Genomic DNA, 26,508 nt, shown 5'->3' with positions numbered 1-26,508 from the left:
GCGTGTTTAAGTTTTGGTTTTGTTTTGCTATTTTTGTAAAAAATAGCATTTTCTTTGGTCTAAAATAACTTAATTTAGTGTTGCACCTGTTTCTTGGATAAGTGAGGTAGTTCTAAAGCTAATAAATTATGAAAAAAACAGTTTATTCCCTGGTAGGCCGTTCTTAATTCTAACACTTGCCTGCAAATTATACAGACAAACCTGGTTGTCTTCCTCTCCATCTTTGACTATTGGCAATGTAGCCATCGTCTTTGGGTGTATATTACACCCTCCACTTGTAGTTAAATAGAAAAAAATCAGCCTGCATTGACTGTACAATATAAATAGAAATGGACAAATGCAGTTTGGTGTCTGTCTGTATAGGCACTCCCCCTCCACTTGTAGTTAAATAGAAAAAAATCAGCCTGCATAGACTGTACGTTAAATAGAAATGGACAAAGGCAGTTTGGTTTCTGTTTGTATCAGACCCCCTTCTCCACTAGTAGTAAAATAGAAAACAATTCAGCCAGTATAGACTGTAGAATATAAATAAAAATGGACAAAGGCAGTTTGGTATCTGTCTGTATAGGCACCCCCCCCCCCCTCCACTTGTAGTTAAATAGAAAAAAATCAGCCTTCATAGACTGTACATTAAACAGAAATGGACAAAGGCAGTTTGATTTCTGTCTGTATCAGACCCCCTTCTCCACTAGTAATAAAATAGAAAACAATGCAGCCGGTGTAGACTGTAGAATATAAATATAAATGGACAAAGGCAGTTTGGTTTCTGTCTGCATCAGCCCCCACCCCCTCCACTTGTACTTAAATAGAAAGAAGACGGCCTGCATAGACTGTACAATAAAAATAGAAATGCACAAAGATAGTTGGGTGAATGTCTGTATCATTCCCCCCCCCCCCCTCCACTTGTAGTTAAATAGAAAAAATTCAGCCGGTATAGACTGTACAATATAAATAGAAATGGACAAAGGCAGTTTGGTGTCAGTTTGTGTATGACACCCTACCCTTATCGTGAAATTGACAAAACAGCAGCCTTTCAAGACTGTACGTGATATAGAAATGCCCAAGTCCCTTTCCTATTAGCGGTAGATTATTCTACACTTATACTTATACTTTTTTTTTTTTGGTGTGTTTTTTTCCCTGATTTAAAAAGACCATGTACTTTTACATAGGCTTTACCAGATGACGTACAGGGAAGACTACCATCAGGACTGGTGCCTGCTGATCCTGATCATATGTGGACTGATTTGAATCCATTTTAATGAGCCCAAAGCACTTGTAGTGCAAAATATTAAATAGATAGTGCTGCTAGATAAGACTTTCAACACCAGAAAAATTGTGGTTTCACACTGGGGAATATGGGACACCCCAAAGCACTTGTAGTGCAAAATATTCAATAGATAGTGCTGCTAGATAATACTTTCTGCAGCCAGGAAAATAGTTTCTGTAGGAGGGAATATGACACCACAAACAGTTGGTAATATTTGCTAAAATGCCTAGTCTATCCTCCACTCTTCCTGCTATAACAATTGCTTCAAGAATAATTGCAAGAATAATGTATATAATAATTGCTCTCTGCCTGCTATAATGCTGCCTGCAACCTAACCCTTCTCTCTCCGAGATCCGATGACGTCACAATGACGTTTTGCCTCGATTTCGATTCTGAATTGGCGTCAGAGTACAGAGCCTGCTCGGCTCAGTACTCGGATAGGTGAAGTTCGGGCGGGTTCGGATCTCGGGGAACCGAGCCCGCCCATCTCTACTTGATACCATTGTAGTGGTAATACATTTAGGTTTGAGTATATTTTAGCCATAAAACACATCCACTATACATATTCTCTCTCTCTCATGGAATTTTATTTGATTGAGTTTTACAACAAAGACAGTAGTAGAAAAGACCAGGGGCCTTATGGGAATTCTCCCTGTAGGCCAATGACCTAAGAGGCCGCCCGTGTGCCGCCTGATTTTTTTCTTATTATTATTATTGCATACTTTTTAAAAATAACAAAAAAAACAAGGAAACTGGCTGGCCCCCTTCCCCAGGATCAGCCATCTTCCTTCTAGTGGCCACAGGTCTGTTCCTACCTCCCCTATCTGTGTGGCCTATCCTGTAAGAGCTAGATATCACATGGGACGTGCACCATGTGACAGATGCCATCACATGTGAGCAGAGCAGAAAGCGTGGCGGCTGTTAGTGCTGTGTGTGTGTGTGTGTGTGTGTGTGTGAAGAGGTGAGGGTGCTGATGTCAGAGCTGTGTGTGTGAAGAGGGGTAGGCTGATGTCAGTGCTGTGTGTGTGAAGAGGGGGAGGCTGATGTCAGTGCTGTGTGTGTGAAGAGGTGGGGGCTGATGTCAGTGCTGTGTGTGTGTGTGTGTGTGTGTGTGTGTGTGTGTGTGTGTGTGTGTGTGTGTGTGTGTGTGTGTGTGTGAGTGAAGAGGGGGGCTGATGTCAGTGCTGTGCGTGTGAAGAGATGGGTGGGGGCTGTAGTCAGTGCTTTGAGTGTGGAGAGGTGGGGGGCTGATGTCAGTGCTGTGTGTATGTGAAGAGGTGAATCGGGGGGGGGCTGATGTCAGGGCTGTGTGTGTGAAGAGGTGAAGGAGGGCTGATGTCAGTGCTGTGTGTGTATGGATGAAGAGGGGGAGGGCTGATGTCAGGGCTGTGTGTGTGTGTGTGTGTGTGTGTGTGTGTGTGTGTGTGTGTGTGTGTGTGTGTGATGGCATGGAGGCGTGTGGCAATGTAATGTGTATGTGTGATGTCAAGGGGGTGTGTGGCAATGCAATGTGTGTGTGATGGCAAGGGGGCGTGTGGCAATTTAATGTGGGTGTGAGTGTCTGATGGCAAGGGGGCTTGTGGCAATTTATTGAGTGTGAGGGCAGGGGGCTTGTTGCAATGTAATGTGGGTATTAGGTGGTGGCTAATAGATCCTATTTTGTTTGTGGGGTGATGTTGGGGTAATTTAATTTAATAGTGGGGACTATTAATTTAAGATGGGGTGGTTTGGGGCCTATTAATTGAATGTGGGGGTGAGTTTGGGGAGAATGAGATGTATTTATTAAATGTGATTATGAATTATTTAATGCTAGTGATGGTTGCAGGAAATAGGTATATTTTTATACATAAATCCACTTAATTTATTGCCGGGCGAGAGGCAGTCTCTACTGTAATTTGGGTGGGAGGTAAGCTATTAATTTAAAGGTGGACTGCAAGTTAGAGATATGTATTAAATGGTGGGTGCTGTTAATTTATTTGTAGGGTGATGATGGGGCTATTTCATTTAATAATGGGGCCTATTAATTAAGGTTGAGATGACAAGACCTTTAATTTTATGGTGGGGTGTTTTGGGGCTATTAATTGAATGTGAGGCTGAGTTTCAAGGAGTGCCATTTATTAAATGTGAATATGAATTATTTAATGCCGGATGGATGTGGGAAATGGTTATATTTATTAAACATAAATGCTATTGATTTATTGCTGGGGCTTGTGGAGGGAGATTTATTTATTCAATGTCTGTATTTTAATGTTGGGGGTGGAGGTAGGCCTCATTATTAAATGGGGGTGCTTTTGATTTAACACCGGAGCTCGTTGGAATTTTCTAAATTTCATGTACCCATTTTTTTTCCAGATAGGGCCCCCAGCATTCCAGGATCCAGACAAGTGGCAAACTGAGCAAAGGACACCAGCAAACACAGGTAGGCAAAGCAACAAGAACAGGTAGAGAGAGCAGGACAGTCTGCCAACTATATTTTTCTATATTTTCAGTTCCTTTGCACCATGTTATTAAATAAACACAAATATGTATATTGCGATGACTTTTTCTGTTACTGGTTTACTACTGCTAAATTTAGTTGCTCATATTGTCCTACTTCCTATGTATTAGTCAAACTGTACCCATCACGAGTACAGAGGTCCTGATTTAGGGCTGTCCCGCAAAGGGACATGTTTGTCCCGTGAGTGGGAATATTAGGGGAAGGGTGATATGTAATGGGCAATATAGCATTTTACAGGCCTCTGGTGGCATAGTCAACTTAGTAATATCCCGTCTCCTTTTGTGTTTGACCTGCCTACAGTTGATATGGTCCCGCCAACATGAGGCCAGAAAATTTTCCAGGGGCATTTTAACTTCCCAATCCGCCCCTGGAAGATGCAGTATGCCATACCACTGCATACCCAGTGGTATTCGCTTTTACAATGCAGGAAATTCCGAAACTACTTACGACGGCAGGATTACACCGATGACCTCTTCACTGACTCACTGGAAAGACAGGCAGCTTGAAACGCAGACTTCACTAAATTGAGACAGCTTAAGAACCCAGCAGCATCAGATGGCGCAGATTAAAAGCTCTTAAGGTAGTAATTTAAGGAGGCGCTGCCTGTACAAAGTTCTTCAATAAGCCATGTACATTCTTAAATTACTACCTTAAGAGCTCGGAAGGGATACAGGGACTGATCCATTTTTAAGTCAATCTTAATGGGACTAGCATTTAAAAATCCGCACATAACTTGCACGCATGTATGACCGTATTAAAGTACAAGCAGATCTGGTCTATTCTGCTGCAGTTCTGACCCCTGACTCCCGCTGCTGTTAACCGCTGCCTGCTGTCTCACTGACTGATCGATCCAGGTGTGTGTGGTGGCAGTGGGGATTGTCTGCCTTAGCGGGCTGTGAGCTGGAAGACAGGGCTCCTATTCTCATGCCTCCCTGACTGCCCCGTTTGAATGTATATGGCCCTTTGAATGTATATGGCCTCTTCACATTGATATTGAGGAGAGCTGGCCTCAGGACGTGCTTAGCTACAAGCTGTCACTTATACAGTATATCTACAATACAGTGGTACAATATACTATATTGCACTTAAAAACCTGTTGTCATTGAGGGGGACTTGGACATCTACATCTCCTATATTTGTTGGACTATTATACCTATAACTAAACATCTGTAAACTCCTTTGGAACCTGAGTTTGGAGTTGTGCTGCCCTCTGCTGGTACACTGTGGAAATTGTTGATACAGTATCTGCTGTAACTCTATGCGTTCTCCTATTTACCCATCCATCTGTAAATTCCTCTGGGTTGCGGGTGTGGAGTTGTGTTGCTCTTTGATACACCTGTGATCTGTTGCACAAATCACTGTGTCAATCTCTCTGCATATCTCTCCAAAAGTCCTTCTTGCTACCCTGCTCCTTGGAGCTGTAATCATGGGGAAAACTAATGCTGCCAACGTGACTGCTAAACTTGAAAAATTAGCTCGTGGTTCCTTTACTTCTTCGTCTGCAGAGTCCCCCTGCTGAAGTGGCAGTCTCCCCTCTGAATGCTCCGGAAGATTCCTCCTCTATTCAGCAGGTATTGCAAGTCATTACATCTTCGGAAAAAAGACTCACAGATCGTATTAGGGAGGTTCAAGCGGATCTGTCTCTAATGCGTCAAGACATGCAGAAGATGAGAGAGCGAGTAGGTGAAGCTGAGCAGCGAATATTCAAGCTAGAAGACAATAATGCACCCATGAAACAGGATATGGTTGAGCTGACTAAGTTAACATCTGTAAGCAAAAAGTGTCACAACTGGAATGGCGCCTGTGCAGAAACAATCTACGCTTTTGTTCTTCCTGAGGGCCCCAACCCAGAGGCTTTCTTCGAATCTTGGCTGATATCTGTGTTTGGGAAGGAGGCCCTTACTGCGTAGTTCATGGGTTGAGCGGGTTTACCGACTTCCTCCTCAACCTCCACAGCCAGGAGACTCGGCTCGGACTTTTATAGCAAAGCTGCTGCATTATTGTGATAGAGATGCGATGCTTCGACTGGCTCGGACCAAGGGCCCACTAAAGTATGCTATGCTGTTTTCTGCTCGACTACGAGTGGTCGCAGATGGTCAAACTCACTTCTTTCCTACACCCAGAGAGGCGATGAACTGGTTGGATGGCAGGGCGTGGGTTGCTCCTTGGTGAAATTGAGATCCTTAGTTGGAACTGTCGCTTATCACTCAGGACTACGGTCGGGAGGACCCTTTAGTCTCGAGTACTAGAAAGTTTTGATTATCAATCTTGTGAATTATAGCAAGTATTTCTATATTTACAGTGTGTGAGGTCTATATTACGGGAGGGTCTCCTGCTGCAAGTTAGAAGTAGATAGCTCTTCGTTAGTTGTAGATTTAGTGGGGTGTTTATGGGAACAAGTGTACCAATGTTTTTTATAGGTATAAAGGGTGGGAATGGGGTAGAGAAGGGCTTAGACTCTTTTTGTTAGTTCTGATGATACTACCACTTATTGAAATGTTTTCTATTCTGCAAAACATGCACCTGTTATTATTATCTCTTGTATTTCCGCAATGCTGTAGGCTTATATATTTTGATAATTTGCAATGTATGTTTCTACTATGTACTGTTCTTACTTCTCTTTTCTTCATATGTTCCGAGGGGGAGGGAAAGTCAAATGTTATGGACTTAATGATGGGTTCCACTAAGACAATGAATGGGGGACTTCGGTTCCTTGCCTGGAGCTTGTGGAGGCTCAATGACAGGGTAAAAAGATCCTTAGTCCTTAAACAAACTAAAAAGTATAATCCTGACATAGCGTGCCTGTTCGAGACTCATCAGATGGGGGATCGTGTTCTGGCCCAAAAAAAGTCTTGGGTTGGATGGGCTTATCATTCTGTACATTCAGTGCATTCACAAGGGGTTTCGGTACTGGTTAGGAAAAATTTACGATTTGTGCTTGAGGAGGTCCAGTTGGACCCATACAGTCGATGTATTTCTTCGAGCACTAGTAGCCAAATCTCCTTTTGTATTCTTAGCTGTGAATATCCTCCCATCTTTCAAATCTGAAGTGTTTAAGAAGGCTTCCAAGTTTATTGCAATCTCCCCATATGTTGTCATGGACCTCGGTCTTGATAGCTGGCGGGAGAAACTATGAACAGTATGTGGGGGGGATCCATTTGGATCACACTTATGGGGGCGGATAGTGACCTAGTGGCTGATTGGTTTTCTTTTTTCTCTGATAATGTCGAAACGGCCCAACTTCCGGTTCTTTGGGGTGCTTTTAAGGCATTTCTACGAGGCACCCTGATTAACCGTATGGAGGGCCGTAAACGATTCTCTAGAGCAGAAGAATCAAGATTGGAACAGACCTGTCAGGATTTGGGGAAGGTATATCTGACATCACGGCTATCAGCTGATCAGGTGACCTGGTTGCATGCACAGAAGGCATGGACAGACTATTTGATCGATGAACCCAACAGCCGGCTTCTCTTCTCCAGGCACGCTATGTATGCACATGGGGTTAAAAGTGGTAGCCTTATGGCATACTTAGCAAGGACGGAACTACAAAATAATACTATCTCTGCCATTACTGATTGGTCGGGCACTACTCATCTTGAGACTGAACATATTGCTATTGTATTCCAAGCTTATTACTCAGACTTGTATACTTCTTCAATTATATGATTACCTGATCCGAGTACGTCTCCCTAAGCTCTCTCTGGTGGGCAGCTCGGTGGGTAAGTGGTTAGCACTTCTCCCTTATAGTGATGGGGTCATGAGTTCAATTCCCGACCATGGCATTTTCTGTGTGGAGTTTGTATGTTCTCCCCGTGTTTCCTCCGGGTGCTCCGGTTTCCTCCTACACTCCAAAAAAAAAACATACTCGTAGGTTAATTGGCTGCTATCAAAATTGACCCTAGTCTCTCTCTGTCTGTCTGTGTGTCTGTGTGTGTGTGTGTCTGTGTGTGTGTGTGTATGTTAGAGAATTTAGACTTTAAGTTCGAATGGGGCAGGGACTGATGTGAATGAGTTCTCTGTTCAGCATTGCGGAATCAGTGGCGCTATATAAATAAATAATGATGATGATGATGAAGGATGTGGACTATCTTAAAAGCCTTATCACTGTAGAGGAGATTGAGGTGGCTAAATCATATTTTCCTTGTAATAAAGCTCCAGGGGTTGATGGATTGCCCATAGAGGTATACAAAAAGTTTGCTGGTTTCTTTGTTCTTGCACTGTTAGCTAAATATAATGAGTTCTGCGAGACACTTTACCGTCTTCTATGTCAGAGGCGATGATAGTAGTTAATCCTAAGTCTGGTAAGGATCCGTTACAACCTCAACCCCAGTGGAGAGCCACTGGGGTTGTCTCCCTCGGACAAGTATATGTTAATGGTACCCTTAAATCTTTTGCTCAGTTACAGACAGAATTCTCAATATCGAATTGCCTCTTTTATAGCTCCAGCTCTGACATGCATTAATGGCACAGTTTGGCTGTACTCCCCTTGTTTTTAGACTAGACCAGCTCCGCTCGCTTCTTAGGCAAATGGATTCCACTAAAATTATATCCATGCTGTATGCTAACATCCTTTCCCTTCTTATTATTAATGATTTAGAGATATTATGCTTGAGCTAGGAGATGGATTTGGGCCCTGTCACTGATGAGAATTGGAGCTATATGTTAGACAGTGCCAGAGAGGCTATCTCCTGCACCCGCTATAGACAAATTCAGCTATATCTCCTGCACAGGGTATACTACTCTTCACATAGCATGCTTCAGATGGGTGCCAGGTTAGATACCGTTTGTCCGAAATGTGGGGGTGGCCCAGCTACCTTCTGCTCCTGTTATGGAACTGTCCTGTAGTTGAGAATTTATGGTCACTGGTGTTGTTGGGCATACAAGATACTGGTGTTGAGGTTCCACTCTTGTTTTCTAAGACATGTGTGTTTGGTCTGAAAGTTGATCTGAATTTGGGGAGGAACAAGTCTAGGTAGGTTCGCAATCGCCTAGTCTTAGCCAAAGTCATTATTGTTAGCACATGTATGGCTCAAGAGGGACCTGAATTTGATAGGTGGGTGACCCTGGTCAACGAGGCTGCGGGAAATGAAAGGTTTACGTATAAATCCCGAAATGCTATGCCAATATACTATAAGATTTGGGAAAGTTGGCCAAAGTCAAGATATGCAGTGCACTCCCTGGCTGCTGATTTTGATCCTGGTTGAGAATCCCTTTTACTTACTATATTTGCCCTTCCACATATCAAGAGGAGCTCCTGGGGGAGTCTTGCATAAGATGGACGTTTGCAGACCCCCAATGAGCGATCCCCAATAGTGGGTGGTAATATGACGTCCAGGGATCAGCCTGCAGAGATACAGTGTGTGCAGTTTATGGAAACTAGGACAGGGAACAGAGTATCTGTTTATCGTGGTGGGTGATGAGCAGTATAAAAGCTCTCTTTGCACGTTAAAGGCTACTGTTGATTCCCCAACTAGGTTGGTTGAAGAAAATCGGATGAATGGGGTCAGACAAGAACCCTTGATGATTCCGGAACCTTGCAGGGCTTCAGTGTTAGGAAAATTTATTATGTATCCTTATATATATTCTTAAAGTTCCACAGCAGCTAAAGTGCCACAGGTTGCTTATACATTGGTGTTATGTCCAGGCCTCAACTTTACATGACACTCCCTGTTTTCCTATGCTGCCTGTACAAGTCTTATTGCTGATGCTGCCCATCTGGAATATGTCTTTATTTATGCAATCTTCTGTACCTGAGAGAAACTAATATAGCAGCATCATTGCAAATGTAGCAGTTCATAATGTCATGCCACATATTGTATTACTGTGGCTTGACATTATGAACTCTCTTAAGTTTTGTGTGATATAAAGGCATTCGTTTGACATGTTGTGTGTAACCTTCGCTTGCACGTATGGTAGGAAATACAGTAAATGGAAGACACGCCATTAATCCCCTTGTGTTTACTTCAGTGGATACAAATAATGGGAACATGCAGCGTCTAAAAGATGACGTCATGTTACTTCTGCTCTCATGGAACAAACTGAAGTGGTTATGGGGTCTTTGGAATCAATTGGTTCCTTACGCATAGCCATTTGCATGCTATTGCTAGTGTTAAACCCCCCCCCCACTAGTGAATGCATTCTTTCTAAGTCAAGTAGGAGACCAGTCTTATAGATGATGTCAAAAAGAGACAGAATTGGGTGCTAGGTGTACATTGAGCTCTAGCATAAATTTGTCACATTTTATATCTTTCTGTAATAATCAACTGTATCAGGTGCAGCATTTACTGTATAGTAAAAAAACAAGACTAGGCCATGGGTTTGATTTTGACCAGAGCCCTATCTGCATGGAGTTGATGTGTTCTCTTTATGGTTCTGGGGGGTTCCTCAGGGTGCTCCAGTTTCCTCCAAAACTGCCAGTCCAAACACTGGCAGGTTATTTGATTGCTGACAAAATGAGCCATTGTGTGTGTTTGCATGGTAAAGATTTTATACTGTAAGCTCCAGTGGGACAGGGACTGATGTGAATGATTAAATATTCTCTGTAAAGCACTGCATAGTATGGTGGTGCTACATAAATAAACAAGAATCATTCCTGAAAATCCATGTACGTTCTTGTGGTTTCGGAATGATGTCTTCCTGTTATTCACCAGTTCTGCAGTATGTATCTGTAGGACTCCCCATATTGTACTTATTACTACAACCTCTAAAAGGGGCTAAATGTGACACAGAGCTTTCAAATCCCTACATCTTCTCCAAACCAGATGATCTGTGAATAGATTTTTCTAGGTTTTGTTCTGCCAAATGTCATATGTATTCAGGCTTCAATTTCATTCAAAAGTTTGAAAATATTGACACCTTGTGGTCAGACTCAGAAGTTGAAAAAATAAAATCATTTAATGCAACACAATGCGACTGTGTATATACAATTTACAGAGAGAGCGGGAGCGATAGAGAGAATACACAAGAGAGTGCACAATAGTATAGTAATTCTAATTTGAAATTGGAAAACATTATATAGAAACAAAGACTGAGGAGCAAATGTATTAAACAGCGCTTTTTGCAACTCGCCGATATTCAGCGATTTTAACAGCTAATTTTAAAACGGCAATGTTTTTAAAGGAAAGACTTGCCTTTAAACACATTGTCGTTTTAAATTTAGCTGGCAAACTTGGCGAATATTGGCAAATAGCAAAAAGCACTGTTTAATACATTTACCCCTGAATGGCTTTTCTGAAAATCTGCAATATATGGACTACTGGCTGAATGATGTTCTACAAAGATTAATTAATGGATTTTGTGGTCTTTTATCTAAATTAAGTTATCCACTTTGCCAGCAAGTAATTGCATTTTATCCGGAAATGCCTTATTCAGGTGTGCACAAATCAAATGATGACATGAAGGATGAACCTGCGGCTCACTTTATAAAGACTACATTGATATAAACCATACTTGCCTACTCTCCTGGAATTTCGGGGAGGCTAACGAATTTCGGGATGTCCTCCGGGAAGAGTAGACAACCTCCTAGATCCTTGTGCTCAATGACGCGATTGCACCATTAAGTCCCACCCCTCTATGCAATTCCGTAAATTTGGGCATTTCATAGCAGGGGGCGGGGCCATGGTGACACACTCCCTCCTGGAGCTGTCACATAAAATTCCCTCCGGGATCTCTGAGGGTAGGTTTTAAAAGTAGGCTTTATATAAACACTACTTTTAAGGGTTTTCAGTTTGGACTTCCTGGGCACTGGTTGCAAAGCAGAGCATGTGTGTAGCTTGAAAGCTACATTTGGTAGCACTAAACAGGAGATAATTGAGGAACTGGTTCAGGTAGCGCAAAAATCACTGCAAAATTTGTTGTTTAAAAATTTAACTGACAAATTAGTGATTTACACTGTCTAGCTTTCATTCCAAGGTCTTCTATGAGTCATTTTATAATTGTGTGAAGCAGCAGCAGATTAAAAGTAAAGATATCAGATAGGTATTTTTTACACTTTCATCAACAGTACTCAATCTCTCCAGTGCTGGCACACTACAGTGAAGGGTGAACGCAGGGTTTTCAGAGTGTAATTGACAGGAGCCACGGGCACCACCGCAACTTCCCGCCCTTGGTGTCTGGCGTCCCGGCCCTCACTATGACGACCAGGACTTCATTTCCGTCTCCGCGTCCCGGTTGCCTAAGCAACAACCGGGATGCCTGCACCTACCTGCCGCCGCGCCCGGCCAGCTGTCAAAAAGCCGGGCACGTGTTCACAGGACTACTCAGACTCAATAGTGGCTGATTAGGGCAGAACTCTGGTCTCTCCCTTCCTTTTACTGGCTGCATGCCAGTAATTAATTATGCAGCACTTGCTGTGCTATGCCCTGATTGGCCCTTTGCATTATTTAAGGCAGTGAGGACTGAGCCTCACTGCCGGTTATAGCATTCTGTTCTCAGTATTGCTGCCTGCTTCTGTGCTGTGTTGGTGTTTTACCTTAGATTGTTCTCCCGTGTATGACCTCTGCTCGTTCCTGTATTCTGAACCTTTGCCTGTGACCCTGACCTTCTGCCTGTACCCAGACTCTGAACCATTGCCTGTGACCCTGACCTTATGCCTGTACCCAGACATCAAACCTTTGTCTGTGATCCTGTCCCTGCTTGTGCCTGACGCCTCCACCGGTGCTCTGTCCAGTCCGCAGATCTCTGGCCTGTCTCTACTCTGTAAATTATCTCCTGTTCCTGTGCGTTGCCGTGTGAACATAAACTTGTACTACACTGAGTGGAAGTCCTGGGGGCATCCGAGTACCTGTGAGCATAACTAGTCTCTACGGGAAAGTCGGCTGCTAAAGGTGAAGACATCTCCATCTCTAGTTCTACAAGTTTATGTCGCACTGGTTACCATAAAAGTAATTTTCCCATTGTGTCAGGAGAGACACATTCTGCGCACTATATCTGCAAGGAAGAAATTTAGTTCTATTTTAGCCCATCTACTGTATTAAAAGCTAATGTCCAAAATAACAGTAAATTACACTCAATACAATTAATTTGGATATTGTGACTTCACAATGAAAATGTTATAATTAGAGAGACTGGACAGACTGGCTAGTGACTAGTACAGCAAAACAAAGTGCTTTGCTACACTCTTTGTTTTACCAAATACACCACCATCATCATCGTTTATTAAAATGGCGCCATATATTCCATAGTGCCGGACAGTCCTCTTACATATCTGACTTACATCTTACAGATATGACATACATGAATATAATAAATATACTTACAGATACATTAATGCATCCGGGTTCTCAGAGTGGGTGGGGGGTGAACAAGCATTAAGAGGTGAGTGTTGAGGAACTTATGAAGGATTGTAGATTTGGGAGAGTCTGGTAGGGCAAGAAAATGCGTTCCATAGTTGGGAAGCAGCATAGGAGAAGAATTGGAGATGGTAGTGGGAGGAGGCTATTAGAGGGGAAGAGAGTTGAAGATCAGAGGAGGAATGAAGTGTTCGAGCTGAGGTGTATCTTGTGACAAGGTGAGAGATGTATGAGGGGAAGCATTAGTGATGGCCTTGTAGGGTGAACAACTTGAACTGAAATCTAGAAGCAATTGGGAGTCAGTTGTAAGGATTTGACGTGACAAGAAATGTGAATGTGTTTATTACAAGTGCCAGAGGACAACAAGGAATATGAGTCAAGAACAAGTTCTCCTCCACTTCACATTGTTTTATTGCTCTGCCACTGCTCTTCTCCTTTTACATTGTCCACATTGCTTTCATTGGTTTCACTGCTTTGTCTCCGCTTCTAATTTGATCTGTTCCACTTCGGACTACCTATTGCTGCCCTCCTCTCTGTACTTCTCCCCCTCACCTCCCCGCTTCCTACGGCTGTTCTCTTATTCCACTGTCTCTCATCATGCCGCCTCGCTCCTTTCCTATACCCATCATCTCCCCCAGTCCCCGCCAAGGGCCCAAATCTCTCTATCCTATCTCTCACCCCCCCTCCTCACTCCATCAACCCTGACAATCTCATCCATATCTTCTCTTCTTCATCCCTCCCTTTTTCGTGTGCCCTCTGGAACTCCAGGTCTGTCCGTAACAAACTGTCCTCCATTCACGACCTCTTCATCTCTAACTCTCTTAATCTTCTTGCCATAACTGAAACCTGGCTCACTTCTTCTGATACTGTCTCCCCTGCCGCTCTCTCCTATGGGGGCCTCTCTTTCACCCACTCCACCAGACCAGACGAGCGTCCAGGAGGGGGAGTGGGCCTCCTCCTATCCCCTAACTGCACTTTTCGGGTCATACCCACTCTACCTTACCTCTCCTTCTCCTCCTTTGAAGTCCACTCCATTCGGCTCTTCTCCCCCATCCACCTCTGTGTCTCCGTCATCTACCATCCCCCTGGCCCTACCTCTCTTTTTCTCGACAACTTCGCTGCCTGGCTCCCCCACTATCTTTCCTCTGACCTGTCCTCTATTATACTGGGTGACTTTAACATCCCTATTGACAACTGTTCTGACCCTGCCACCATCAAACTTCCCACTGTCTTGGTCACTCCCTCGACCTTGTCTTCTCTCACCTCTGTGATCTCTCTGACTTCTCCAACTCTCCCTTCCCACTCTCCGACCACCATCTTCTCTCCTTCTCTCTGTCCTCCTCCCCTTCTCTCACCTCGCCTAAAGCCACCCTCACCAGGCGCAACCTTGACGCCATTGACCCCATCTCCTTCTCCTCCTCTCTTGAAACTCTCCTATCACCCCTTCCCTCTCTGGCCTGCCCTAAACAGGCGTCCTCTCTCTACAATCAATCCCTCACTACTACCCTGGACACCATCGCCCCGGCCTCTTCTATCCGCCGTCGTCGCCTTACTCCCCAACCCTGGCACTCCAAACTCACCCGCTCCCTCCAAAAGGGCTCTCGCACAGCTGAACGCCTCTGGAGGAAATATCGTTCCCTGGCTGACTTCCTTCACTTCAAATTCATCCTCTCCTCTTTCTGCTCTGCCCTGTCCCTCGCTAAACAATCCTTCAAGTCGCTCATCTCTTCTCAGTCCTCCAACCCCCGCCGCCTCTTTGCCACATTCAACTCCCTCCTCTCCCCCCCTCCCACTGTCCCGCCTTCCCTCTCGTCGTCTGACTTTGCCTCCTTTTTCTCTTCCAAAATTGAAGCCATCAGACGCAACATCTCCTCCTCCCACCCCTCTCCCCCCACCCCCACCGCTTCACCTCCCGCCATCAACCAGCTGTGGTCCTCCTTCATCCCCACATCAGGTGAAGAAGTTCGCTCCCTTATTCTTTCCTCTCCACCCTCTACCTGTTCTCTTGATCCCATTCCCTCCCACCTCCTTCGCTCTCTCTCTCTCCTACTGCCTGCTCCTACCTCGCACGCCTCTTCAACCTATCACTCTCCTTTGGCATTGTGCCATCCTCATTCAAACACGCTCTTATCTCCCCTATCCTTAAGAAACCCAATCTCGACCCCACCTCTCTTGCTAACTACTGCCCTATCTCTCTTCTCCCATATGCCTCCAAATTACTTGAGCGGATTGTCTGCAGCCGCCTCACCAGACACCTCTCTGACAACTCCCTCCTTGACCCTCTCCAATCCGGCTACCGCCCCCTCCACTCCACCGAAACAGCCCTGGCTAAAGTTACCGATGATCTCCTATCAGCCAAATCCAAGGGTCACTACTCTATACTCATCCTCCTCGACCGCTCCGCGGCCTTCGACACCGTGGACCACCCCCTCCTACTGCAAACTCTTCTCTCACTCTGCCTCTCTGGCTCTGTCCATGCCTGGTTCATCTCATACCTTGCTAATCGCTCCTTCTCCGTATCCACGTCTGGTTCTTCCTCCACCCCCTCCCCTCTCCCTGTTGGAGTCCCTCAAGGCTCTGTTCTTGGCCCTTTACTCTTTTTGCTCTATACTTCCTCCCTTGGGGCTCTCATCTCCTCGTTCGGTCTTCAGTATCACCTATATGCTGATGATATTCAACTCTACATCTCTTCTCCTGATCTTTCCTCCTCCCTCCTCTCTCGTGTAACTGACTGCCTCTCAGCCATCTCCTCCTGGATGTCCTCTCGCTTTCTTAAAATTAACATCTCCAAAACCGAACTCATTGTCTTTCCCCCACCCAGACTCCCTTCCCACCATGACCTCTCTATCATTGTTAACAACTCCACTATCTCCTCTGTCACCCAACTCCGCTGCCTAGGACTCACTCTTGACTCCTCTCTCTCTTTTGCCCCCACATTCAATCCCTTGCCCAAGCCTGTCGCTTCCAACTCTGTAACATTGCTCTCATCCGTCCCTTCCTCTCTCAAGATGCCACCAAAACTATCATCCATGCTCTCATTATCTCCCGTCTTGACTACTGCAACCTCCTCCTTACTGGCCTCCCCTGCTCCCACCTTGCCCCCCTCTGCTCTATACTCAATGCGGCTGCGAGACTAATCTTCCGCTCACGCCGCTCCTCCTCTGCCCTTCCTTACACTGGCTCCCTTTCCCCTACAGAATCCTTTTCAAACTCCTCACCACCACTTACAAGGCTCTCTCTGTCTACTGCCCCTTACATCTCTAACCTCCTCTCCATTCACACTCCCGCCCGCTCCCTGCGCTCGGCCAATGATCGCCGCCTCTCCTCCACTCTGATCACCTCTTCCCACTCTAGAATCCAAGACCGTGCTGCCCCCCTTCACTAGAACGACCTCCCTCGCTCCATTCGTCTCTCACCCAATCTGTGCTCCTTCAAGCGGGCACTTAAAACTCACCTGTTCCTTAAGGCCTACCAACCATCCACTTAACCTCTCACCTCTTCTGGTTCTCCCCTGCCCCCTTTCTCTCTCCCCGTTGCTTCACTGGCTCCCTTCTGTACCTGATTCTGTGTACCCTCCCTTAGGATGTAAGCTCGTATGAGCAGGGCCCATCTTCCCTCCTGTCTCCATACCTGTTCTTCCGCTCCGTCTCTACTGTATCTGCCTGCCTGGAGTTTCTGAAGTACTGGTACTTTGTGTTTATTGTTCTGTACTGTTTTACCCTGTATAGTCTACTGTTCGTACCATGTACGGCGCTGCGGAAACCTTGTGGCGCCTTACAAATAAACGATAATAATAATAAAGTAAGTGCAAAACAAAACACCATGCAAATCAGTGTGCAAAAACACACCACAATAACAGCTACTAGTTGGGCAAGGCAGGAACACAAAAAACTCCTAAAGTGAAGTCCAGCGTATAAGCAAGGGTCAAATACAGGCAGCAATCAATAGCAGAATCCAGGACACAGAATTGGTCAAATACAGGCAGCAATTAGTAGTAGAGGCCAAGACATACAAAATACAAGACCAGGGAACCCTAAAGCAGGAGAGAAACTAGCCTGGACCTGGGCCAGAATAGAACCAACTGAACTGAACAGAATGGTCTGGCCGAGAGTGAAAGGTTCAGCCAGATCATATAGAGACCCTGATTGCAGAGTGAGGTGCTGAGGTGTTGAAGTATTAACTCAAAGCACGATGGAATGCATCACAAGATTAATGCTGCAGTAAATAACACAGGATCCTGACACCAGTGAAGGATTTTCAGAATGGGGCAGTGGATGAGAAATGTACGGAAAGCAAAATTGGACTAATTGCAGAATACAGCATTGACTGTAGAGAGGAAATGCGGGTAAAGTAAAGACCAGTGATGAGTAGATTTCAGTAGACATGATGAGAAATAATGAGAGAGACGGTGTCATATTTTGGCAATGTTGTGAAGGAAGAGGTGACAAAACTTCATCATCATCATCATCTATTTATATAGCGCCACTGATTCCGCAGCGCTGTACAGAGAACTCATTCACATCAGTCCCTACCCCATTGGAGCTTACAGTTTAAATTCCCTAACACACACACAGACAGAAAGTGAAAGAGAGAGACTAGGGTCAATTTTGATAGCAGCCAAATAACCTACTAGTATGCTTTTGGAGTGTCGGAGGAAACCGGAGCACCCCCATGCAAACATGGGAAGAACATACAAACTCCACACAGATAAGGCCATGTCGGGAATTGAACTCATGACCCCAGTGCTGCCAGGCAGAAGAGCCAACCACTAAGTCACCGTGCTGCCCCACTGCAATGAAATTGTATGTGAGGAGTGAAGCTAAGGGTCGAGTCAAGGATGACACTGAGACAACATGCATGGTGAAGTTGTTGATTGTCAGAGAGATGTGGGGAGGAGTAGTAGCTTTAGCAGGGCATAGAAAAGAGGGTGAAAGGTCCAGGGAGGAAATGTAGATTTGTATGCAATCTGTGTGGAGGTAGCAGTAAAAGCCGAAAGAGTGTATGGATTCACAGAGAGATGGTGTAGATAGAAAAGTGTAGAGGGCCAAAAAGAGAGCTTGGGGAACACCAATAGAAGAGCAAGAGTAAAAAGCAGAAACACAGAAAGAATGACTGAGCGGTAGGAGGCAAATCAAGGACAGCATCATAATAAATAAGATAATCCTATAGCGCTCAATTACAGGTCATAGTAAAAAAAATAATAAAAATCAAAATATAAATATATGCAATCGCAGCTGCTATATGTCAAATTACAACAATTTATATGTACTTGTATCCACGTATATCATGTCCAAAATATTAATGTGGATCTTATTGATTTTATTATGGTCATAAAAATCAACTCTAGAACGAACCATGCATTCCGATACCATACATTCCGTATGGTATCAGAACGCATGGTTAGTTCTATCCTATATCATCTGGGATATACACCACAAGAGGGAACCGAGTCCTATTGAATATATAACCACGAATGGTCACTTTCATGGATATCGTAAGTGGCCTTTATTGCATACATTAGACTGCATTTCTTTTGCCCCCCTTTTCTATCATTACAAGATACGCTAGAGTTGATTTTTATAACCATAATAAAATCTAATACTTATTTATTTACATGCCATTGAGATACTGGGAGAATCTCCCTATATGCTGCTTGTTTCGGGTTGAGAGTCATTTAGTGGATTAGAGCGCGTCTCCTTTCTATTTGTATTCAAGGACAGCATCATGATGAGCAAAGGAGTGAGGGGTATCAAGAATAAGAGAGTGATCACAAGCAGTGGAGAGGTCAAAGATTTTGAAAAGGGAGAAGTGACCTTTAGACCTAGCAAAAAATAGGTCATTTGTCACTTTGCTGAGGATAGTTTTTGTAGAGTAAAGAGAGAGGAAACCAAATGGAGTGTCAATGAAAGAGTAGGAGGAGAGAAAGTAGGTCAAATAATTGAAGGCAAGTTATTCAAGAATTTTGGAAGTAAAGGGGAGCAGAGAAATGGAGAGAGAAGAAGGCTCAAGAGAGAGTTTGTGGTAACAGATGAAATAAGAGCATATTTGAAAGTGGAAGACACTGGTGGATAGGAAAAAGTTAATGAGGTGAGAAAGTTCCAGACAAGCAATGGGGAGGGAGAGGAGTTTGGATTCAACTGGGTCTAGGGGCTGTTTGTGGGTGAATAAAGGAAGGAGAGTGAGTATTTCAGACACCGTTACATAAGGGAAGACAATGAGCGAGGCAGGGTGTAACGTTGATCAAAAAAGTGGGATGTTGTATAGAGAGGACATTTTGTGGTAGATAGTGTCAATTTTGTTTTTAAAGTAAGTGGTACATATTAAACCATGAGTGAGGAAGGGGGCGGGTAGTGATTGAAGGAAGACAAAATCTAATTGACAGTGGTGAAGAGGCGGTGGAGGTTGTTGGACAGAGAATCGATGAAGGATTTGAATTTATTTTGTTTGGCGAAGGAGAGGGCGTTCTAGCAAACAATGAAGTCAGCATTAGAGCAGAATTTTCTTCATTGGTGCTCAGGAGAGAGCAGAAGAATTTTGGAGGTAGTGAGTATATGGGGAGTAGCAGGGTTGGAGTTATTGAAATACACTGGTTAAAATAACAATGTATTGCCTCTGTATTTCTACACCTATACAGTTCATGATGCCAATGATAAGTACAGAAACAAATTGTGTTTTTGCACCAGTAAATGCATAGTAAAAATTATGCCTATTGAGGTGTACTAGGTGGAACGGGTGATGCCAGTGTGTTCCCTGACCATTTGTACACTTAAATATCAAATGGCATTAATGACAAGGGCAGAAAAAAATGGCTTTTTACCAGTCGGTGTGTTCTAAAACAATACAACTGTTGAGATAACAGTTGCAAACAATGTATTGCCTGGGGTATTTTAAAGGACTATATGGATACTGAGTACAGAGGCCAGGAACCCACAGGCAAATGCCCCCCAGGCTGGTTTCCTACCATTACTGAAAGAGTCTTATAAACTCCCATGAGCTAGTAGGAAAAGCGCAGAGCTAAGACGAAAGGAGCAAAGTGATAGCATGTGGGAGTTAATTACCTTATACCTTTACTCTCAATGTTTCTTCTTCTAATGGACAAGTATTGCTGCAGATATGTGTTAATTACACCCAATAAGGAGTCTCCTACTGCTCCACACAGTACCAGCAGATTCATATCTATCACAGTGTTGCAAGGTGAACCTGTGAAGATTGGGAGTGAGGGTGGATGCTCCTTATTGAATGTAATTCAAACTTTTATAGATGACCCAATTTCCAGGACACTTTTTGGGAGAGTGGGCAGCAAGGGCTTTATTGACCCCAATGTACTTGTCTGCAATAGAATACTGTAGACTGTTCCAGATTTAGATAAAAGTACATTTGGGTGCATGACAAGAAACATTCTGTGTGCATCACAGAAAGTGACATGTAGTGCAGAGTTGAGACAAAGTTGAGACAAGCAAACAAAATAGACACTATGGATCAGATATTATGCTGGGGAGAAAAGCAGGGGAGAGCAAGCAGATAAGAAACAAGGAGTGTTACATATTGTGAAAACCCGGGGTATCTGAGCCTAAATTCACAAGGGGTACCTTGGGAATTCTAGGTTAAGTCATGCAGACAGGAGACAGGGTCAGATACAATATCTTTATTAGAGAGTTACTCAATACAAGTACTCTAAATCAGCAAAACATTAGAATATAAATCAGACTAGACTTCCCAGAATTTCCCCACACTGCCCATTATTAATGCCCAACAGATCCCAATGTGATATGATGGAGTAGGGCCATGGGAGTCTGATGAAGCTACTGTTTATCAGACATACTCCCAGTCACAATGTACAGCACACTGGCAGAAGCTGAGACTCCAAATACAGTAGCTTTCAGAAGTAAGTGACACACACCTTGATCTCCAATGAATCCACTTTATAAAGAGGTTCCAACTCCTACAACCAAAGTCCAAGAGTGGTCTTAGGAAAAGGTCTCCCCTGACTGGTAGAGTTTAATGAGGGCCTGTACAAGTTAGTAGTCATTTCTCAGGGCCAAATGAGACCTTCCTGCTGTTTTCATGCCACAAAGTATGACTAGTGGAGAACAATGGATTCTTGATGTAATTAATCCATTGCAGATGGTGGATGATAGCAGACACTTCCGGTTTAAACCCCTCTTAGTCATTTAAGATGTCAGAGGTGTTGCAGCTGCTCCCAGCTTCATGAACTTAGTGTCTTTACAGGAAGAGGCTGGCGTAGAATAAAACATCACATCAGGCCCTGTTTAAGAACAATAGCACTCAAACCTCTACTCTGGGTGACTGCGGGGAAATAATAATCCTGGTTTTGTTCATTGCATCACACAATTGATGATAGAGGGCAGAGAAGACTACATGTAGTAGACTTCAGAGGGAAGTAAGGTAAGACACAGAGGGACAGACAATGGTAGCACCCATGATGAAAGGAGAAGGCAGAATGGCAGAAAATTCACCCTCTGTATTACAGCTGTTGCATAGGAGTAGCAATTCATGGGAGATTGAGAGCTGTCTTATACCAGGGAGTTTGGTGCTGACATCACATCTACTTGTATGTTTCATTTTTTTCTTAAATATAACAAAGCATTAAAAAATGCACCCAAAGAGAGGATGTGTTTTTTATAAAGTCTTTTTTTTTTTTTTTTTCATTTTATTTCTTTGCCATAAAAGTATTTTTTATGTTATTTTACAGAATATTTAATCCAGTTTTCATGCATCCAAATGTCTGGAAGCCAAAAAGTATATAGGTATGAATTCAATCTTTTGAGAGGGCCAATGACTCTTCTACTGATATTTATTTCTTGTCACTGTAGTGAAGTGAACCTGAAGACACCCTTTAAAAATCTTTGGTGGTGATTATTTCACTAAATTTTGTAACCTATGTGATAGGTATTTAAAGTGAGAGATTGAATGGTGAAAGTGATTAACCCCTGGCAGCCATATGCCTCTCAAGTATGCTGAATAGCAAAACCAGCTCCCTTAAAGTTTAAAAAGGCAGCACCCTTCGAATTCCTTAACCAACCGTATATGCTATCTAATATGGGCTGTGTCTCATTACTAGGGAACAGCTGACTAGCAACCATAACCCGCTAAAAACTGTATTGTCTGTTCCAAGTTCCATGAGATTTAAGGACCTGTCTAGTATGCAAATGGAAACACATATATAGCAACTATATAGCTTTTAAATTTCTTGAATAATAGAAAAGCATACTAAATACTTCCCACCAATTTCTTTAGTCAACCATATATGCTAACTGTGCTGAATATTAGTATTAGAAGAAAACCTAGAAGAGGGAGGTGATTATGGTAGATGTTTAGTGCAGTAGAGGTGCCCAAACAAATTGTGGACCCCACTGGAATGTGTAGGGGTTTTAGAGGCTGTAATGGATGGTGAGAGTCTGGCTAAACATATTTTACCCTAGATTCTTTAAAAATGGACAGTGCCCCTTGCCTCTAGGAAGTTGTCTTCTTTTTGTGTGTGTTAATCTGTTTTTTCTACTTTGTACATTGGAACACAGGTTGCTCTTGTCAACACATACCCAGATGACGACAAGGAAAACAATTAGAGATGTTCACTGCCCCCCGTGTTTTGGTTTTAGATCTGGACTAACTTCCTGTTTTGGTTTTGGCAAAACTGCCCTTGTGTGTTTTGGTTTTGGATCCCTATTTGTTTTCTAAGATCCCCTTTTTTTATTTCTAAAGTCACATAATGTGGCTCTTTTTTGTTCCTACATTATTATTAACCTCAATAACATTAATTTCCGGTCATTTTCAGTAAATTTTTGTCAAGTGACAAGAACACTGCTATCCCTCCTGTTCTGTTTCTGTATGAGCAATCTCACTGGAGAATGGAGAGTGACAAGAACACTGCTACCCTGGTTTCTGTGTGATCAATGGTGCTGGATCTCCTGGGGAGGGAGGTTCTTATGGAATCCAAAACCTGCGAGATCCGACAACGCAACAATGATGTTGTGCCTCGTTTCAGATCCGAGGACGCGTGAAAGTACTGAGCCAGCTCGCGAGCCTACACAGATCCCCTAAGTTCGGATGGGCTCGGTTTTCAGAAAAGCGAGCATGAGCATCTCTAAAAATAATAGCATTGTTTAATCATTCAGAAGTCAGATCTCCCTCTGATGTCTGTTACCATGTGTGAAAAATTGGCAAATGTTACCTCTACCTCCTTTCAAGCTGCTCATTTATTTCTTGGATTTTGTTACTTTGTTGTGCTGCTATTTTTAAAACATAAATATAAAATGAAACAAAATAGGATGAAGATCTGGAAATCATCAGCCAGGAATTGCAAAAGGAAGCTTCATCTGCCAGGTAAGGTATGCCTCTAAACTTATGACCATCTGTGGACTAAAACAATCCTGACACTTATCAGATCTTCCCGTCATGGGAATTGTGAATGCCATTCTGACAAGTATGGAATACAATCATTTGTCTAGTGCATTATTTTCTCTCTATATATTTCTACTACTCGTGTCTGGACAAAAATTTGTTTTTGCTGTGGATTATAGACTGTTCAATGTATCTTATAAAGTTTGCACAATTGGGGGGGTGATGAACGTGATTAAGCTCTACAAAAATATGCAACTGTACAGAGCATTTTATTCTACATAAACACACCTCATTTTTTTACCTGGCACATAACAAGGAGCACACCCACATCCCAGTTTTTGTAACTGCCCACAAAATCAGTCTGTGCCAAGTTTTGTGAGTTTGCAGGTCTAGCTGAAAAATGTACCTGGTGAAAAGAGTAGAGAGTCCTATAAAGTCCAACCTACTACCACCTTCGGATCTCCCCCTTCATTTATTTCACCGTTTCTATTGTTATCCTAAAATACTATTAGGTTTAGTTGAATGTTTGTTTACATTGGTTCAGCATGGCTGTATTTATTTTACTGTCTGACTTTGCTGAAGCCACTTGCCCCACCTGGGAAGGGGGGGGGGGGGGCTGAGAAGTTGCTGCAGAGGGATCTCAGGCCCTGATTACTTTTGCATGTTTGAAAGTTTTTATATTTCATTGCTCCATGTTGTAAATTGTAATGCAAGAGAGATTGAAATTAAAATAGCCACCTGCACACGGTCTTAGTATGTCCCTGCACTAAGTTTATCCATCTGACCAACAGGGGCGCAACAGAGCATCGCCAGACCCCACAGCGAAATTTAGGGAAAATCCGGTGATGCCGGTCCAACTTCAAAGGCCCATTCTGTTCTTCTGAAAACACTTCACTGCCACATACTCCTGGCCAGCGTTTCTTCAGAAGAAAGTAATGAATAAAATTTTCTTCAGAACAAAATAATAAATACAATTAAAAATGATTTTCTGTCTACTCTTCCTGGCAGAGGAGGCATGGAAATTAATTTTCACTGACAGTACAAGAGGCATAATATAAAGATTGCTTTCTCTGAAAAGTGACAGTTAGACATCACCCTTTTGTGATCTGAAGAGGAGGTTGCTCGCTTGTACACATGTAAAAAATATAGTGAAGTGAACCTGAAGATACCCTGTAAAAATATTTGGTGCTGATGATTTTGCTTAAATTTATTATTAGCTATTGGAAGTGGGAGACTGAGTGGTGAAAGTTTCCACCCCTGGCAACCACCCGCCACACAAGTATGTTGCGCATATATACAATGCAGGTGGTTTTTCTAGCATGCACTGTTTGTGCATTAAAGCACTATGAGCATCTGAATCAGGAATTAGAATTCAGTAGAAAGCATGAGAAGAGTGACCTGAATCAACGTTCATTAAACATTTATGCTCTCTTCACATTTTTTTTTAATGAGTTACATAAAGCTGAAATGTTAAACACTATTGCCCAAGTTTATTTAATGATTAATCTAAATACCCTAGTTTATGCCAGTGCTTTTGAGGGATTCATCTTGCTCTCTCCGATATGCTCCAAAGTACAAAAACACCCTTAAGCATTCCAGTTAATAAATCTTGCATTTTGATTAATGTAATTGTATTATGTATCCATGTTTCCTTCTCCTACGGTGTTTTGTAAAGTATGGAAAGCATGAAAACAAAAGCCAAGGCATGGAGGCAATATTTTTTCTGTGGTGTGAAAACATTTTTCAACACGGTGTAATAAAAGAAAATATGCAGACTATATAATGCCAAAAAATTAGTTTGCTTTTGGCATGAACCACTAAACTGTTTTAAAAACTTTGAGCAACACTATCTTTAGAAACCACAACAATTCCTTAAATGTCTTTGTGTTGCTTTGGCCAAGAAGTGGTTGCATAAATGAAGCAAAAATAAATAAATCACTAACTAAATAAAACCCTCCAAAAAAAAATAAAAATGTTTAACATAGAAATGCATACAAAACAGCACCATAAAATATGGGACAAGAAAGTTACATTTATCACAAAAACTTACAAAGAGCACATATAAAATCCATACATCGAAAATATTGCATGAAACATTACATTGGTGAATAAAAATAATTAACATATTGTATATATAACAGTGTACAAAACTAATGTAGGTGTAGAATAAATAACCAGAAATCAGAAAGTAACCCATTTAAATTAAAAAAAACTTCACAATCTTCCCTGACACATACATATATGTTTATTTAAAAAGTGCATCACCCTAAGAACAATGTCAGAATTAATAAAATAATATCTCACTATTAAGTGTCTTAACAGTTTATATTCTAATAACCATTGCACATAAAATACCCTAGGTGAATCTACAACAAACAAGTCATTTGTATAAGCTTCTTCTCACATTAAGATATGTTGATATTTACTGCAGCCCATTACAGACTACTATAAAAATGAATGATTGACCATACCCACCAGCAGTCCTGATTCTCTACCTCCAAAATAGGTTGGAGTGCAGTTATAAGAATGTGGGCATAAGTGGGTGGATCATGCTTAGGGATTATTTTGTCTCAATTTGTTTTGTTTTTTTACATGTTGGCAGGTATGGATAGATCAACATGTCAGAGCCTGTTTCTTTAGTAAACACAGCCACATAGATTCGATGAGCACAATAATAGTTTTCTAACATGAGAAAACATTATATAAGTAATGTAAGTCTAGTAAATCTGCTTTAAAGGGGTTGCACACCTTTTCCTGTCCCTGCCATTTAGGGACATTGCAGCCACATAGCACCAGCTTTTACAGCCCTATGATAGGTATGTCAGTGTGGGCAGTGAAAACTGGGCTGTAGATTAAAACTCCTGCTATACACACAGAGAAGGTGACTACTGATTGAATAGGAACAGAGGCTAATCAATCAGGAGCCATGTTTATTACAAAGACAAGTTAAGTCCATTAGCGCCCACAGCTCTTGTTTCCCTTGTTATCAGTGTTGCTAGACTCTGCTGCATCCCAGGAAATATGGAGTTGAGTCGGTGGACAGCTCCTTTAAGTGTCTCTACACTTCAGGCTCCAGACTTTAGTTGTCATGT

This window comes from Mixophyes fleayi, chromosome 3 (genome assembly GCF_038048845.1).
Source record: "Mixophyes fleayi isolate aMixFle1 chromosome 3, aMixFle1.hap1, whole genome shotgun sequence".
Taxonomy (NCBI): Eukaryota; Metazoa; Chordata; class Amphibia; order Anura; family Limnodynastidae; genus Mixophyes; species Mixophyes fleayi.
Note: the sequence above shows the minus strand (reverse complement) of the source record.